The sequence below is a fragment of the Oncorhynchus gorbuscha genome, linkage group LG02 (assembly GCF_021184085.1).
Source record: "Oncorhynchus gorbuscha isolate QuinsamMale2020 ecotype Even-year linkage group LG02, OgorEven_v1.0, whole genome shotgun sequence".
Lineage (NCBI taxonomy): Eukaryota > Metazoa > Chordata > Actinopteri > Salmoniformes > Salmonidae > Oncorhynchus > Oncorhynchus gorbuscha.
In genome coordinates this window covers 53,899,334-53,913,574 of record NC_060174.1, presented here as the reverse complement: position 1 = coordinate 53,913,574, position 14,241 = coordinate 53,899,334, and the positions used below count along the sequence as shown (strand labels likewise).

General features: G+C 42.3%; 1 protein-coding gene across 2 annotated transcripts in view; it reads left to right on the top strand.

Moving 5' to 3' along the window:
• LOC123993182 (PDZ domain-containing RING finger protein 4-like) overlaps window positions 1–14,241 on the top strand; it is a 218,824-nt gene that overhangs the window by 169,797 nt on the left and 34,786 nt on the right. The window lies entirely within an intron of this gene.

Here is a 14,241-nt window from a genome sequence, read left to right as displayed (position 1 = left end):
AGATGGTTCCATGATGTTTATAAAATATTACATTTGTGAGCAGTGTAATGGTGAGTGGACATGCTACCTGTCTCTTTATATTAGATCTTTATCCAGCTCCCTGGATGTCTGTAAAACCCTGCATAAGTCTAAAATGCCTTGTCTGTATTATACGCCAACAGGAAGCAATGGTGCCTGTAACTGTATTTACACATAGCCATGGTTGGTGAGTAATGGATTACATGTAATCTGTTACATGTAAGGGATTACAAAAACTGGTAACTGTAATCCGTTACATTACTGTCAGGACCCGGTTACGAACCCGGGTCTCCGGAGTGAGAAACAGTCACTTAACCAACTGAGCCACGAATAGTTGGCAGAACCCAGAAGATGAGGCAGACACAGCAGTACTTGAGACGGTGTATTTAATGAAGTAAAAAGTAAAGTTCTTCAGGAAAACATGTAACTCCACAATCTCAAAAGGAATTCCACAAGAACAAAGGTAATCATCCAAGACAAAAAGGTAAATCCACAAGGTGGAAGGTATAGCACAAAAAGCCTAAAAAAATACTCAAAAACAAACAAACAAGAACAAAAAAAAACAGAATTCCACAAGAGAGTCCACCGGGATCTACAAGAGTTCACAGAGTACTAGGGCTGGGTGCTAACATACAAACACAGAGCAAGGAACTGAGGAAAACAAAGGGTTAAAATACAATCAGGGGAAACGAGGCACAGGTGCAAATAATAATGGGGATCAAGGGAAAACAAAAGGTACAATGGGGGCATCTAGTGACCAAAAACCGGAACAACCCTGGCCAAATCCTGACAATTACCAGCAAAAATATTGTCATCAGATACTTTTGAAAAACTAGGTCCTTACTTAGAGGATTAATTTGAAAATTCATAAAGGATGTTGCGAAAAAAAAAATGTTTTACAGTTCTGTTTTCTCAATGACATTCAAATCAGCATTGAAAAAAAGGTGCAAGTTTAAATTTGTTCCACCTGAGCGAGTCTGACCACAATTCTGAGACTACAATGATGACACACCAAATGTTTTTGATGGATCAAGGGAAAAGAGCAGAAATAGGCTATTGTAGGCTACAGTCCAAGCCCTGTCTTCAAATGGTGTGACTGCTGTTGACATCCAAAGATAATCCAACTTGAATAAACGCTTAGAGGTAAGGATGACAGCAGTGGTGTAGTCTACGGCCATACGGATATCACTTATTATTGATGTGAATTTCGCTGCTGCTCTCTCATCACTATTTGCACCTGTCACGCCCTGGTCATAGTATTTTGTGTTTTCTTTGTTATTTTGGTCAGGCCAGGGTGTGACAGGTTTATTGTGGTGTGTTTTGTCTTGGGGTTTTGTTAGGCATTGGGTTTGTGGCTTAGTGTGGTTATCTAGCATAGTCTATGGCTGTCTGGAGTGGTTCTCAATCAGAGGCAGGTGTTTAGTGTTGTCTCTGATTGGGAACCATATTTAGGCAGCCATATTCTTTGAGTGTTTCGTGGGTGATTGTTCCTGTCTCTGTGTTTGTTTGCACCAGATAGGCTGTATAGGTTTTCACGTTACGGTTGTTGTTTTTGTATTGTTCATTTTTTCATCGTCATTAAACATGTATCAAGAATACCACGCTGCATTTTGGTCCGACTCTCCTTCACCGCAAGAAAACCGTGACAGCACCTTACAGATTGTGGTTGTTGTGGATGGCTGTTCACAAATCTAAATGTGTATTTGAACCCAATAAGGGTTGAATCCAAGAAGTTTAAATTGCCTGTCAATAATTGTTTTTTAAACCAATTGACAGCCAGTGAAAAATGCACTCTGGCAACAGCTGCATAGTGCGGATCCCAGCCTATGGAATACAAGTGGGGCTTTTATTGCTCAATCTAATTGATGCTGATAAAAATATAAATCCATGGACACATGTTCAAACTCGCACACTTTTGATAGACTTAAAGGGGAAACCTGTAGTTGCATGATCCATTTTTGGATGTATAAATTACTTAAATATATATATATATATACAGTTCCTTCGGGAAAGTATTCAGACCCCTTGACTTTTTACACATTTTGTTATGTTACAGCCTTATCTAAAATTGATTAAATAAAAGTAATTTTGCAGCAATCTACACCCAATACCCCATAATGACAAAGTGAAAAGAGGTTTTTAGACATTTTTGCAAAAGTATTCAGACCCTTTTGCTATGAGACACGAAATTGAGCTCAGGTGCATCCTGTTTCCATTGATCATCCTTGAATCATCCTTGATCATCCATTGAATTTCTACAACTTCATTGGAGTCCACCTGTGGTAAATTCAATTGATTGGACATGATTTGGAAAGGCACACACCTGTCTATATAAGGTCCCACAATTGACAGTTACCAAAGCATTCCTTTTGTATTGAAGGTCCCCAAGAACGCAGTAGCTCCATCATTCTTAAATGGAAGAATTTGGAACCACCAAGACTCTTTCTAGAGCTGGCCGCGTAGCCAAACTGAGCAATCAGGGGAGAAGGGCCTTGGTCAGGGAGGTGACCACGAACCCAATGGTCACTCTGACAGACCTGTATAGTTCCTCTTTGGCCATGGGAGAAACTTACAGAAGGATAACCATCTCTGCAGCATTCCACCAATCAGGCCTTTATGGTAGAGTGGCAGAAACCACTCCTCAGTAAAAGGCACATGCCAGCCCGCTTGGAGTTTGCCAAAAGGCACCTAAAGACTCTCAGACAAGATTGTCTGGTCTGATGAAACTCTTTGTCCTGAATGGCAAGCGTCACGCAGCCAAGACAACACAGGAGTGGCTTCGGGACTAGTCTCTGAATGTCCTTGAGTGTCCCAGCCACAGCCCGGACTTGAACCCATCGAACATCTCTTAAAATACCAGTGAAGCGACGCTCCCCTTCTAACCTGACAGAGCTTGAGAGGATCTGCAGAGAAGAATGGGAGGAACTCCACAAATACAGGTGTGCCAAGCTTGTAGCTTGTAATACCCAAGAAGACACAAGGCTGTAATCGCTCCCAAAAGGGCTTCATCAAAGTACTGAGTAAAGGGACTGAATACTTATTTAAATGTGATATTTCCGTTTTTTGTCTTAAATAAATTGGCCAAAATTTCTAAAAATCTGTTTTTTTTATCATTATGGGGTATTGTGTGTAGATTGATGAGGGGAAAAAACAATTTAATACTTTTTAGAATAAGGCTGTAACGTAAAAGAAATGTGGAAAAAGTCAAGGGGTCTGAATACTTTCCGAATCCATTCATTCTTGAAGATTATAAACTGGGTGGTTCAAGCCCTGAATGCTGATTGGCTGACAGCCAAGGTATATCAGACCGTAAACCACAGGTATGACAAAACATATATTTTTACTGCTCTAATTACATTGGTAACCAGTTTATAATTGCAACAGCAAAACCACACCTCCTCAGGCCTTATTGCTTAAGTATAACTTATAAATGCCTCATGAGCTTAGTTCTGTCATACTCCATGAGAACCCAAAATATAAGCTTGTTTTTCTTCAATGTTTGTAAACATTGTAAATGTAAACAAACACTGTATAGCTCCATAACATGATTTAAACCATTCTTTTTATATCATGGATGGTCAGTCCAAAGCTCTGTCTATTAATAATAATTAATGGTTACATTTCTCCAGGCCCATCCCTCAGCTTTTTATCAAAACACAGGCGTCCGTTTTGTTATTGCTTCATCTGTGGATTTGCCCTTTAAAACAGCTGCATATAATCAAGATACCAAAGTGTCAACAACAAAAGGTAAACAATAGGCCTATAGCAAATGCAGCATATGGCATTCATTTTTCACATGTAAATAGTCCTTTTCAGTAGGTCTCCAAGCAGGCCATTCCATGAGCGCAGCATTTTCAACTCAACTCAATGAGCCCAATCAGTCCTCCATGACAACAGAATCATTTTAAAAAATCAGGTATAACAATTTGGCTAATCTAAACTTCCATATTTCCAAGTCATATTCTTGAAGATCAAGGGATATAACATTTATTGGAATGACTGGAATTTGCATAGACTTTGTTTTTTAATGTAAAGATGTCATTTAATCATGTTATTATATGTAGTAGAAAGCGATGGGTTTGAAGAAGCCCACATAACCAACCCATAAAGTAAAATGTAACATCCATATATGGCCAGCTATATAAACTTTAACATTGATTTATCCTGCAATAGATGTCATTCAATTGGTAACATACATTTTTCGAATGCCTCTTAAAGGGAAAGTCATCTAAAAGTAACAGAATGTAATCAGATTACATTACTGAGTTTGGGTAATCCAAAGTTACGTTACCGATTACAAATTTGGACCAGTAACTAGTAACTCTAATGGATTCCTTTTAGAAAGTGACCTGCCCAACCCTGTGCATAGCCTATTTAAAACAAGTTGTTGTTTTGTTTTTATTCTAGTTATACACTGTCTTTTTAGGCCTTATCAATAGCCTAGTGAATGTAATCTTGCTTATTGACTACGTTTGGCATGTCCAGACTATAATTAACAGTAGGCCAAGCTCTTGTGAATGCTATAGCCTATGTTTAACAATGTTTTTCCATATTGGAGCAATGCAATTAGAACAATGGGAACTGCAAATATGTTTACAAATATTGAGCAAATATGGGGCAGGCTATTTAAAGGGATACTTCAGGATTTTGGCAATGACGTTTTAAAAGGACGTTGCTAACTAGCGTTAGTGTAATGACTGGAAGTCTATGTTAACTGCTAGCATGCTAGTAGATACAATAGACCTCCAGTCATTGTGCTAATGCTAATTAGCATTGGCTCGCGAAACTACATTTGGACTTCTTGCGTACTGAATGCAGACATAAAACATTTATCCATAAGTTCATCTGACTCTGTGGAAGTCGATAAAGGGCTTTATTGCCAAAACCCTGAAGTATCCATTTAATGAACCAGGCTATAATGGACTAACATTTTAATTGGAGTTGATTAGAACACAATTTACAAAAGACAGTAAATACACAACTTGAAGCACCACATATTTAGCCAAGGAGCACGTTCTGATTGGCCAGTGAGGGACCAAGCCTCGACCCACTCACAACTTATTTATTCATCAAAACCCAGCCCTTTCACGGTTGTGAAAATAGCTCAAATATTTTGGACTCACCCGTGAACCTATAACACTACCGCGAGATTTACCACGGCGTTAGGTTTGTTAAAGTAAAGCCCTGAGCGTAACAAGACCCCCCCCCCCCCCCCATAAATACAGCAAGGTGTCAAGTCAAACCAATCCTCCTCTTCCATCTTTGTTTGTGCAGAACTAACCCACAGGTGCATGGGCAGACTCCTGGGTTAGTTTGACAGATGATGATTTAAACCTATAATTTAGACACACAACACACACACAGATACACACACGCACACACACAAGACACGGATCTAGATGCAGATGAGACAGGAAGCGATGATAAACGGGCTTCATGTCGACACTTGGCTCTCTCAATCCACCAAGCCCCCAACTCCTCCTCTCACCCCCCCCTGTACGAATATTCTTTATTTCCACATCACTGAGAACCAGGTGAACTGTGCTGCCAGTCTGGCTTTGCTTTGAGTGATGTATGATGATTACGTTTTCTCTTTTGGTTCATTTGAATTTGTTCGAGAAGCTTCCTTTCCTTCCACCCACCGAGCTCGAGTTATTTCTCTAAAGAGATTTGCTCATCCACGTGTGTCGCCTCTGCTTCAGCCTTGGCATTAGAGGCAACACAAATATAATATATTAACCCTCTTTTCTTTCTGCCTCATTTCTATGAACAAATCCTATTATATTGTGTTTGCTTTGCAGCCTGCCTGCACCCTTCTTCTTTTTTGATGCACCGGGAGCAGGTATATTCCACGCTAACCCACCTTCACTTAACGTGCGTCAATAGTTCAGAGCTGAATGCCTCTATTTTCAGAGTGATGGTTTATTCCTTCATTTATCAAAATGAGAGAGAGATTTCTGAAATGACCTCAGTCTGATGAAAAATCATAATGTGGGCACCCTGCCCAGCGGAAATATAATATAGGTAATGAAATGTTGGCTCGCCATTTCATTAAGCAAGGACATTGATGATTTCCTGTAGCACAACGGCTTGAGGAGTGATAGACAAGGTGTTGGGTTAGGGAGAAAAAGAGCCATCAAAAGATTCATTATTAAAAACTCTTGTGCAGTATGTCTGTCTTGTTTTTAGCCTCCATGTTCTCTTTCCACTGTATACTATCTGTATACTATTTATAACCCAAGATAAGGACTTAATGGGAACAGGTGATGGCTTCTCAGAGAGTGGACATCTTAAAATTGTGCTGCTTTTCAAATGTAATCTAAAAAGGGATTACATTGATTTCCCCCCCCCCTACCAATCTATACAACTTTCCTACTGATCTATACACATTTTCAGAATGAAAGAAAACTAATAAATGAATAACTACAGGTCTGGGTCAAATCCAATAGAACACAACATCGCGGGAAACTCTCTGTATTTTCTAGTATTGTGGTTGCAGCATGATGTTAGAGGAAAACCCACCCTAGAATTCTGAAGCGGGACAATTACAAAAAATACATACACCCGAGTGGCTTTCCTGTAGATGTTGAGTGTTCCTGAGTGGTCCAGTCTCAATCCTGACTTACATTTGTTTGTAAATCAGAGATAAGGTTTGAATATTGACCCAGTCTGAAATACGTATATGCTTCAAGCAGGCCCCCCATAGTCCCTGAGTCCAAGAACACCAAGGTAACCTGTCTAAATGCCAATCCCCCTGTAGCACTCACATCTGTAGCCACGAAATGCTCTGAAAGGCACATCACATCAACACCATCATCTCAGACACCCTGGACCCAATCCAATTCGCATACTGCCCCAACAGATCCACAAATTACGCAATCTCTTTTACACTCCACACTGCCCTCTCCTACCTGGACAAGAGGAACACCTATGTAAGAATGCTGTTCTTTGACTACAGCTCAGCGTTCAACACCATAGTACCCACAAAGCTAATCACAAGGCCCAGGACCCTGGGACTGAGCACCTCCCTCTGCAACTGGATCCTATACTTCCTGAAGAGCCAGTGGTGACGGTAGGCAACAACACATCCACCTCGCTGACCCTCAACATGGGGGCCCCTCAGGGGTGCGTGCTTAGTACCCTCCTGTACTCCCTGTTCACCCACAACTGCATGGCCGTGCAAGACCCTAACATCATCATTAAGTTTGCTGACGACACGGCGGTGGCAGGCCAGAACACCAACGGCGATGAGACCGCCTATAGTGAGGAGGCCAGCGACCTGGCAGTGTGGTGCCAGGACACCAACATCTCCCTCAATGTCAGAAAGACAAAGTGGCTGATCATGGACCACCCACATCACTGGGGCTGTAGTGGAGCGGGTCGAGAGCTTGAAGTTCCTTCGTGTCCACGTCACTAAGGAATTAACATGGTCTACACACCAACGCGGTAGTAAAGGCACCCTCCTGAGAGGACCCTCCGATCCTCCACAGTTCTCCAGCTGCACCATTGAGAGCATATTGACTGGCTGCATCACCGCTTGGTATGGCAACGGCTTGGCATCCGAACGCAAGGCAGTACAGACGGTCCACCCAGTACATCACTGGGGCCGAGCTCACTGCCATCCAGGACCTCTATACCAGGCGATGTCAGAGAAAGGCCCTGGTACCACGGCAAGATGCACCAAGTCTGGAACCAACAGGACCCTAAACAGCTCCGGATGGGTGGCAGGTAGCCCAGTGGTTAGAGCATTGGGCCTGTAACCAAAAGGTTGCTGGTTTGAATACCTGAGCAGACAAGGTGAAACATCTGTCAATGTACCCTTGAGCAAGGCACTTAACCATAATTTGGTCCAGGGGCGCCATACTACTATTCCTGACCCTGTAAAACAACATTTCACTGCACCTCTCTTTTGACTCTTCACATACTCTGCTGCTACTGTTTATTATCTATCCTTTTGCCTAGTCACTTTATCCCTACCTATACTGTATGTACATAGCTACCTCAATTACATTGTACCCCTGGAAATCAACTCGTACTCCGTGTATATAGCCAAGTTATCGTTACTCATTGTGTATTTATTCCTTGTATTATAATTGTTTCTATATTTTTTCTCTTCATGTCATTGATAAGGGCTTGTAAGTAAGCATTTCACTGTTAGTCTAAATCTGTTGTTTACAAAGCATGTGACAAATACATTTTTATATTATTTGAGTATTCCTGTCCATCAATGATTTCCAACCAAATTTACTGAGCTTGTGCAATTTTGACAAAAACAATTTAATATACTGTGTGTTGCCATAACAATTGTTCAAAGTTGGTAGAATCTTGTGTGTGAAGATATACGCAATCAAGACATTTCATTTATTTTTATTAGCTCTGAAAATGTTCTAAACTCAGCAAAAAAATAAATGTAATCTCCCTGTTAACTGCATTTATTTTCAGCAAACTTAACATGTGTAAATATTTGTATGAACATAACAAGATTCAACAACTGAGACATAAACTGAACAAGTTCCACAGACATGTGACTAACAGAAATTGAATAATGTGTCCCTGAACAAAGGGGAGGTCAAAATCAAAAGTAACAGTCAGTATCTGTGTGGCCACCAGCTGCATTAAGTACTGTAGTGCATCTCCTCCTCATAGACTGCCCCAGATTTGCCAGTTCTTACTGTGAGATGTTACCCCACTCTTCCACCAAGGCACCTGCAAGTTCCTGGACATTTCTGGGGAGAATGGCCCTAGCCCTCACCCTCCGATCCAACAGGTCCCAGACGTGCTCAATGGGATTGAGATCCGGGCCATGGCAGAACACTGACATTCCTGTCTTGCAGAAAATCACGCACAGAACAAGCAATATGGCTGGTGGCATTGTCATACTGGAGGGTCATGTCAGGATGAGCCTGCAGGAAGGGTACCACATGAGGGAGGAGGATGTCTTCCCTGTAACGCACAGTGTTGAGATTGCTTGCAATGACAACAAGCTCAGTCCGATGATGCTGTGACACACCGCCCCAAACCATGACGGACCCTCCACCTCCCGCTCAAGAGTACAGGCCTCGGTGTAACGCTCATTCCTTCAAAGATAAACACCCCCTGGTGAGACAAAACCGCGACTCGTCAGTGAAGAGCACTTTTTGCCTGTCCTGTCTGGTCCAGCGACGGTGGGTTTGTGCCTATAGGCGACGTTGTGACCGGTGATGTCTGGTGAGGACTTGCCTTAAAACAGGCCTACAAGCCATCAGTCCAGCCTCTCTCAGCCTATTGTGGACAGTTGGAGCACTGATGAAGGGATTATGTGTTCCTGTTGTATCTCGGGCAGTTGTTGTTGCCATCCTGTACCTGTCCCCCAGGTGCTGTTCGGATGTACCGATCCTGTGCAGGTGTTGTTACACGTGGTCTGCCACTGAGAGGACGATCAGCTGTCCATCCTGTCTCCCTGTAGCACTGTCTTACGCGTCTCACAGTAAGGACATTGCAATTTATTGAAAGGCCTCTTTTAGTGTCCTAAGTGTCCATAACTGTGACCTTAATTGGCTACTGTCTGTAAGCTGTTAGTGTCTTAATGACCGTTCCACAGGTGCATGTTCATTAATTGTTTATGGTTCATTGAAAAAGCATGGGAAACAGTGTTTAAACCCTTTACAATGAAGATCTGTGAAGTTATTTGTATTTTTACGACTTATCTTTGAAAGACAGGGTCCTGAAAAAGGGATGTTTCATTATGAGTTTATAGTTGTTCTTTCACTTTGAAATGTGGAGTACATTAATATCATTTTATAAATTATTTAATTTCATTTTAAGGCAGCAAAATGTGCAAGCTGTACAAGGGGTGTGTACTTTCACTGGGCACTGCGCATTTAAATAGAGGAACATGAGGGATTGATTAGGGCCAATTCTTCACCAGATGTATTAGGCTATATCTTAAGCTTTTAGCAGGAAAGTGTTTTGCCGCGTTCCTCTCCAGTATGAGAGGAGCACTTTGTCATCTTCCCTCTCTTTCTCGCTGATAGGAGAGGAGCTCTCCCATCTCTTCTCTGCCTGTACCCGGGTGGCAGCCATCCACAGACAACTTTTTCAATTACTGGTAATCAAAGGCAGTGATTATTATGACAGCATCCAATGCAGCCTGACTGTGGGCGGCAGTCCCTTCTAATCACGCCATCACAGTCATTAATTTACTGTCAGGCCATCGTCCCCCGTCCCCGCTCTGCAGCCACTACATCGCAATCTCCTGCCTGAGAGGCTGAGAGCTCGCCCGGAAAATGGGAAAACGGAAAGGAAAAGAGGGAGAGAGAGGGAACACAGAGTGTATGTGATGGATCAGGAGAAGGGGCCCTTTGCCTTATCAAGGATTTACACACCAGTGTGTGTGTGGGGGGGGCTGCCAGAACACTTCCCATTCCACACACACACACATTCCACAATGTTTTATCCATCTTCTCCTAATCATCTGTTTTTCCTGTTCATTTAGCCACAGGTCCTCTCCACTCTACCACCACATTACTTATACTAACTTATTCTGTCTTTTTCCACTCAACAAGATGGGGAAAGACATTAAAACATCACACACTTTCACTTGTGCCTTCGTTTCCATTTGATGATTTTTTCGAGACAACCCCATGGATAAGGCAGATAGTTGACATCAAAAAGTCTTCCTGTTGAACATCACGTCATCTAGACATTCCCCTAGGCTTTCAAATACCGTTTTTAGAGGATATTTTACAGAAGAAGAAAAAAATGTCTATTACATATTAATTCCTCTCGTCGACATTGACGCCACACACACTCTCTGTTTCCTTCATGGCTCCTTTATTGCGTCACGAAGCCCCCAGTAGTCTCAGTCGCTGTGTCTAACGCTTCCAATGATGGTGTCAAACGATACACCAATAGCAGCAGTCATAATGTCACTGGTTTGACTGGTATTTTTATTTTCCTTTTCATATCTCTTCCGCTGTAGATCCTTTCATCCCTTTTCCTTTCATATCCTCTTTCATTCAGTGACGGGGATTTTAAGTTGTCATCGGCCGCATCCCAAAAGGCAATCGTTTCACTATATAGTGATTTGCTTTTGCCCAGGGCCTATAGGGAATAGGGTGCTATTTGGTATTCCTATCCTAGTGCACTACTTTTGACCAGGGGTCTATAGGGAATAGGGTGCTATTTGGTATTCCTATCCTAGTGCACTACTTTTGACCAGGGCCTATAGGGAATAGGGTGCTATTTGGGACACATTCATTGCATGGAGAAACAGTCCGTTAGAGATCTGAGGTGTCAGCAGGTGGAGTCTGTCAAAAGAAATGAAGACCAGAGAGCTCTGACAATAGATACTGAGTGCACAAAACAGGCGTAACACCTCCTTTGCGCTCTTTGAGGGTAACACAGTGCCAACGACGTGGCCCACTCCCAAGAGGAATACCTATGTAAGAATGCTGTTCTTTGACTATAGCTCAGCATCCACCACTGAACCCCGCCCATTGCAACTGGGTCCTGGACTTCCTGACTTCCACCCCCAGGTGGTAGGAAACAACACCTCCGCTACGTTGATCATCAACACAGGGTCCCCACAAGGGTGCGTGCTCAGCCCCTTCTGTTCTCCCTGTACCCCCATGACTGCTTGGCCACGCATGCCTCCAACTCAATCATCAAGTTTGTAGACGACACAACAGTAGTAGGCCTGATTACCAACAATGATGAGACAGCCAACAGGGAGGAGGTGAGGGTCCTGGCGGAGTGGTGCCAGGAAAATAACCTCTCCCTCAACGTCAACAAAACGAGGGAGCTGATCATGGAGAGAGCACGCAGCAGAGGGAGCACGACCCTATCCACATCGACGGGACCACAGTGGAGAAGGTGAAAATCTTCAAGTTGCTCCGCGTACACATCATCGACGATCTGAAATGGTCCACCCACACAGGCAGTGTGATGACGAAGGCGCAACAGCGTCTCTTTAACCTCAGGAGGCTGAAGAAATGTATCACCACCTGGTACATCAACTGCACTGCTCGCATAATGGAACACTAGTCACTTTAATAATGTTGACATACTGCTTTACTCATTTCCTATGTATATACTGTATTCTATTCTACTGTATTTTAGTCAGTGCCACTCCGACATTGCTCATCCTAATATTTATATATTTCTTAACTCCATTCTTTTACTTTAGATTTGCGTGTATTGTTGTGAATTGTTAGATATTACCGCACTGTCGGAGCTGGGAACACAAGCATTTCGCTACACCCGCAATGACACCTGCTAAATATGTTTATGTGACCAATACATTTCCCCTAACGTTAACGGGACCACAGTGACCCTAACTTCAACTCTAACTAAGGCTGTGGTGGTCATGAAATTCTGTCAGCTGGTTATTGTCACGCAAAAGACTGACAGTGTCACGGTATTTGCCCAATAATTTGCATAAACATGTTTAGCATCTCCAGGCATCCACACATACAAGCCGCGTAATAGCCGCTGATCCACGCCTATGGAACATCTACAGTTGAAGTCGGAAGTTTACACTTAGGTTGGAGTCATTAAAACTCGTTTTTCAACCACTTCACAAATTTCTTGTTAGCAAACTATAGTTTTGGCAAGTCGGTTAAGACATCTACTTTGTGCATGACACAAGTAATTTTTCCCAACAATTGTTTACAGACAGATTATTTCACTTATAAATCACTGTATCCCAATTCCAGTGGGTCAGAGGTTTACATACACTAAGTTGACTGTGCCTTTAAACAGCGTGGAAAACGTTTGACCCAAGTTAAACAGTTTAAAGGCATTGCTACCAAATACTAATTGAGTGTATGTAAACTTCAGACCCACTGGGAATGTGATGAAAGAAATAAAAGCTGAAATAAATCATTCTCTCTACTATTATTCTGACATTTCACATTCTTAAAATAAAGTGGTGATCCTAACTGACCTAAGACCTCATTTATACTAGGATTAAATGTCAGGGATTGTGAAAAGCTGAGTTTAAATATATTTGGCTAAAGTGTATGTAAACCTCTGACTTCAACTGTATATTTTAAAAAGTCTAATAAATCAATTGAATATACACCATCACAACAAATCAATTATTTATTTTAGGTTGGTTTAAAGAAACATTATTATATGAAGAAAATGGATTTCAGAAGAACAGAACATGAGTTGGTATGGTATCTGTCTATGCCACATACCATCGGGTGTAAGCTTAGCAGACAAGATACGCTTATAAGTCCCGTGCCATTATTTTATGCAACATGCAACAATTTAAACATGTTTACTGAGTTACAGGTCATATAAAGTAATCAGTTAATTGAAATACATTCATTAGGCCCTAATCTATGGATTTCAAATGACTGGGAAAACAGATATGCATCTGTTGGTCACAAATACGCGTACATAGGGGCGTGGATCAGGAAACCAGTCAGTATCTGGTGTGACCATCATTTGCTCATGCAGCACAACACATCTCCGTCACATAGAGTTGATCGAACTGTTGATTGTGGCCCATGGAATGTTGTCCCATTCCTCTTCAATGGCTGTGCAAACTTGCTGTATATTGGTGGGAACTGGAACACGCTGTCGTACACGTCGATCCAGAGCATCCCAAATGGGCGGCATCTGGTGAGTATGCAGGCCATGGAAGAACTGGAGCATATTCAGCTTCCAGGCATTTTATACAGATCCTTGCGACATGGGGCAGTGCATTATTATGCTGAAACATGAGGTGATGGCTACAGATGAATGGCATGACAATAGGCCTCAGGATCTCTTCACGATATCTCTGTGCATTCCAATTTCCATCAATAAAATCAAATTGTGTTTGTTGTCTGTAGCTTATGTCTACCCATACCATAACCCCACCGCCACCATGGGGCAATCTGTTCACAACGTTGATATCAGCAAACCACTCGCCCACACGACACCATGCACGCTGTCTGCCATCTGCCCGGTACAGTTCATACTGGGCTTCATCCATGAAGTATACGCTTCTCCAGTGTGCCAGCATTTGCCCACTGAAGTCGGTTACGACGCCGAACTGCAGTCAGGTCAAGACCCTGGTTAGGGCGATGAGCACGCAGATGAGCTTCACTGAGACCGTCTATGACAGTTTGTGCAGTAATTCTTTGTAATGATCATGCAGTTTAATCAGCTTCTTGATATGCCACACCTGTCAGGTGGATGTATTATCTTGACAAAGGATAAAATACTCACTAACAGGGATGTAAACACATT